Here is a 4,773-nt window from a genome sequence, read left to right as displayed (position 1 = left end):
ATCTCTCATGAACTCAGATGCAAAAATATTTAACACAATCTTAGCAACTTGAAACCAGCAATGTATAAAAAAAAGTATATACCATAACTAAAGGGTTTTATTTCCAGGGATACAAGACTGTCTCACTACTGGAAAATCAAGCAACACTATCCACATTATTAAAAAGAAGAAAGTGGCTGGGCACGGTGGCTCACTCCTATAGTCCTAGCACTTTGGGAGGCCGAGATGAGAGGATTGCCTGAGCACTCAGGTTCGAGACCAGCCTGGACAAATTGGTAAGACCTCATCTCTACAATAAATTAAAAAAATTAGCCAGGCATATGCCTGTAGTTCCAGCTACTTGGAAGGCTGAGGCAGAAGGATCACCTGAAATCAGCAGGTCGAGGCTGCAGTGGCCGTGAGCGTGCCACTGCACTCCAGCCTGGGTGACAGAATGAGACTCTGACTCAGAAAAAAAAAAGAGAAGAAAGTTTATGTGATCGTACTAATCTATGCAGGGATACGTTTAACAAAAGTTCAATACCCATTCATGAAAACTCTCAGAAAAAATAGAATTAGAGGAATACTAATTAACTCAATAAAGAGTATCCATTAAAAATCTGCAGATATTATGTACCTAATCCTGACTTGTATCCCACATTTTTAATATAAAAAATAAAAACTGTAGGTGATATTACACTAAATGGTAAAAGACAAATGTTTTTCTTCTAACGTTAGGGAAAAAACAAGGATGCCCATTCTTACCATTCTTATTCAACTCAGTACTGAAAACTCTAGTCAGCACCATAAGGTAGGAAAAAAAATTAAAAGCATACATATCGAAAAGGAAGAAATAATTTGCCTTAATTTGCAAACAACATGATTGTCTATGTAGACAACCCCAAGGACAATAACTCAAAAAAACCCAAAGCAAAAACTCCTACACCTAATAAGTTCAGCAAGGTTGTGGTTTAGAAGATTAACATAAAAAAGTTTTGATACTATCAAGGAATATGTAGGAACTGAAATAAAAAACACAATGCGGCAGTCAGCAAACTCTGTCTTGCTGCTGTCCTGCCCTTCACAATGTATCTTCCCTTTGATAAATCTACCTTTTGCCAGGTGGGGTGGCTCACACCTGTAATCCCAGCACTTTGGGAGACCAAGGCAAGAAGATTACCTGAGCCCAGGGATTCGAGACTAGCCTGGGCAGCTCGGTGAGACCTCATCGCTACAATAAATAAAAAAATTAGCATGTGCCTTTAGTTTCAGCTACTTGGAAGGCTGAGGCAGAAGTGTCGCCTGAGTCCAGTAGATTGAGGCTGCGGTGGCCGTGAGCGTGACACTTCACTCCAGCTTGGGCGACAGAGTAAGACTCCAATTCAAAAAAAAAAAAAATTGCAAAATGCAGATTAAAGAAATCAAAGCTCTAAATAAAAGACAGTAACATCAGATACTGGTGAAGATGCCAAAAAAAGGAATCACTAATAATACACTCCTGGTGGAAATGTAAAAAGGCCCAGCCACTCTGGAAAATAGTTTAGCAGTTTCGTTTAAAACTAAAAATGCGCTTAGCATACAATGTAGCAATTGTATCCTTGGACGTTAATTCCAGAGAAATGAAAACTTATTTTCAAACCTGCACATGAATGTTCGCATTATTTACAATGGACCCACACTGGAAACAGCCCAAATGTCCTTCAATGAATGAATAGTTAAACAAATTGTAATATATCCATGTCATGGAATATGACTCAGGAATAAAAAGGGAAGCAACAAATTGGATAGATCTCAAGGGAATTCTGCTGAGCAAAACAAAAACAAAAACAAAACAGCATAAAAGTAGTTTACAGACTGTATAATTCCATGTATACAACATTCTTGGAATGTTGTAATTATACGGGAAAACAGATGAGTGGTTTGGGGAATAGGATTTGTGGGGAGAGATTGGGCATTGCTACACAGAGGTAACACCACAAAGTGTTGGAGATGGAACATTTCTGCATCTTGACAGTGGTGGTGGTTAGAGGAAGCTACACATGTTATAAAATTGCCAAGAACTATTCACACGAATGCAAATGACATGTATTGCTGGTGAAACCTGAATAAACTCTGTGGATCATGGCAACATCAATTTCATGGTGTTGATACTGTAGTTATGCAGGTAGGGCCAGGGTGAAGGTAGACCCTTCTCTACATTTTTGCAACTTCCTGTGAATCCCGAAATCAAATGTTTAAAAATATAAATCAGATTGTATCTGATCTCTTCCTTTAGATTATTTCAAGGCTTCCCATTGCACCTAGGAGAAAATCCATGTCCCTTACATTAGGTCATCTGTGTCCTGCCCAGCTCTCTGACCACATCTCATCTTCATCTGAAGCTCTCAAATCACATAGCACTCACATCTAGTGTTCTCGGTGCTCTGCTCCTTCCCACCCTGGAGAGGTTTCACTTGCAGTTTCCTTCCTAAAAAGCTCTTCACATATCTCATCTTCACATCTTGTTATCGTGAAACCTCGCCTCCATGTCACCTCTTCGGAAACGCTTCTTCGATCCCTATTTAATGCATTCCCTCCTCTCTAACCGTCTAGGCCATCCCATGGTGCATTTTCTTCCAAGCACCTGCCAATATCTTTATCTTTTTTATCTTAGTTTATCAATTGTCTTCCTCTATTAGAATGTAAACTCTATTCAAACTGGGAAGAGGCTGTCTTACTCATAGCTCTTTCTTTCTTTCTAAATTTACTTATTGAGTCGGGCTCGGTGGCTCAGCCTATAATCCCACGCCTTTGGGAGGCGGAGGTGAGTGGATTGCCTGAGCCCGCGGGTTCGAGACCCACCTGGGCAACTTGGCGAGACCTCATCTCTACAATAAATCAAAAATTAGCCGGGCGTGGTAGTGTGCGCCTGTAGTTCAGCTACTTGGAAGGCTGAGATAGAAGGATCACCGGAGCCCAGCAGGTCGAGGCTGCGGTGGCCGGGAGCGGCCACTGCACTCCAGTCTGGGCGACAGAGTGAGACTCCAACTAAAAAAAAAAATTGTGTTCCAATTTGACTGTATCCCGCCTGAACACCTTTTCCTCCTCAATTTTGTTCACAGCAAATATCACTATCTGATATCCTGCATATAGATTTTACTGTTGGAAACTGTCCTATTTAATTAACGGTGAACTTGTTTCAATACTGTGTATTTATGTAATTGTATGCCTATTGTCTTTCTCTCGTTCACGTAAATGTGAACTCCATGATAGCAGGAATTGTGTCTGTTTTACTCACTGCTGTCTCCCCAGGACCTAAGCAGTGCTCAATCATCATTTGTTGAATGAGTGAATGAATAAAGGAATGAACAGAAAAAGTAAGATATGGATAGGCTCCTTTTTAAAAAGATAGGGCTGACTGGGCTTGGTGGCTCTGCCTGTAATTCCAGCACCTTGGGAGGCTGAGGCAAGTGGATTGCCTGAGCTCGCGAGTTCAAGACCAGCCCGGGCAACTTGACGAGACCTCATCTCTACAATAAATGAAAAATTGAGCCGGGTGTGGTAGCGCATGCCTGTAGTTCTGGTTATTTGGAAGGCTGAGGCGGAAGGATCGCTTGAGCCCAGCAGGTCGACACTGGGGTGGCCATGAGCCTGCGTGTCACTGCACTCCAGCCTGGGCAATGGAGTGAGACTCCGACTCAAAAAAGTAAATAAATACAAATACAAATAAAAAGATAGGGCCAGGCATGGTGGCTCTTGCCTGTAATCCCAGTGCTTTGGGAGGCTGAGGCAGGAGGATTGCTTGGGCCCAAGAGGAGTTCAAGACCAGCCTAGGCAACAAAGTGAGACCCTGTCTCTACAAAATATCAATTTAAAAAATTAGCCACACTGGGTGTGTTGGCTATCATCTAGAGTCCCTGCACTCTAGGAGGCTAAGTTGGGAGGATCACTTGAGCCCAGAACTTCGAGACCAGCCTGGGCAGCATAGTGAGACCTTGTCTTTACAAAAAGAAAAATAATATTAAAAAAAATAAACTGGGCATGGTGGTGTACAACTGTAGACACAGCTACTCAGGAGGCTGAGGCAGGAGGATCACTTGAGCCTAGGAGGTTAGGGTTGTGGTGAGCCGTGATCATGCCACTATACTCCAGCCCTGGTGACAGAGTAAGACCCTGAATCACAAAAACCAAACAAACACAAAAATCTGCAGTCCAAGCTATTCAGAGAATAGCTGCCACCTGAGAAATGTTATCCCCCTGGGGGGGGATGGATGCATCAGGCCATCATTTAGGTCACCAAAATAATCCCCCTTACTTGACTCTAGGGTTTCCATTTGCCTTCTGCTTGTGATTTGGCTTCCCACGTTGGTTTTCCATAGCAAGAGAGGGCAGGTTGGCCAGACCAACGTCAGTGCCTGCTTCCCCCGACATTGAGACACCTCATTATAAACTCATCCATGGGCGTCTGCTCTGTTGCCCGCAGCCTCGTCTGAGTGAGTCAGCTTTCAGAGCCCCATCAACTTTGGGGTCTTGAACCTTCAAGGGCAGGCCCTGAACAGTGGCGACTTCTATCAGAAGTTGCTGCTGTGTGAAGGTTGTCAGCAGCTGGCCAGCTGGATCTTCCCAGATGCCACCCAGTATTGCTGCAAGATTTATTTAGCATTTTCCCACAAAGGCAGCAATGCCATTTGCAGGAGTTTATATTAAGGAGATAGGATAAATATGTAAAGACATATGTACAAGGGGGGGGACCCCAAAAAACAGAATTTATTTATAAAAAATCGTGGGCCAGGCGGGTGGCTCAAGCCTGTAATC

This window comes from Carlito syrichta, unplaced genomic scaffold (assembly GCF_000164805.1).
Source record: "Carlito syrichta isolate Samal-C Ts95f unplaced genomic scaffold, Tarsius_syrichta-2.0.1 Scaffold115591, whole genome shotgun sequence".
NCBI classification, from domain to species: Eukaryota; Metazoa; Chordata; class Mammalia; order Primates; family Tarsiidae; genus Carlito; species Carlito syrichta.
This window is presented reverse-complemented; position numbering follows the sequence as displayed.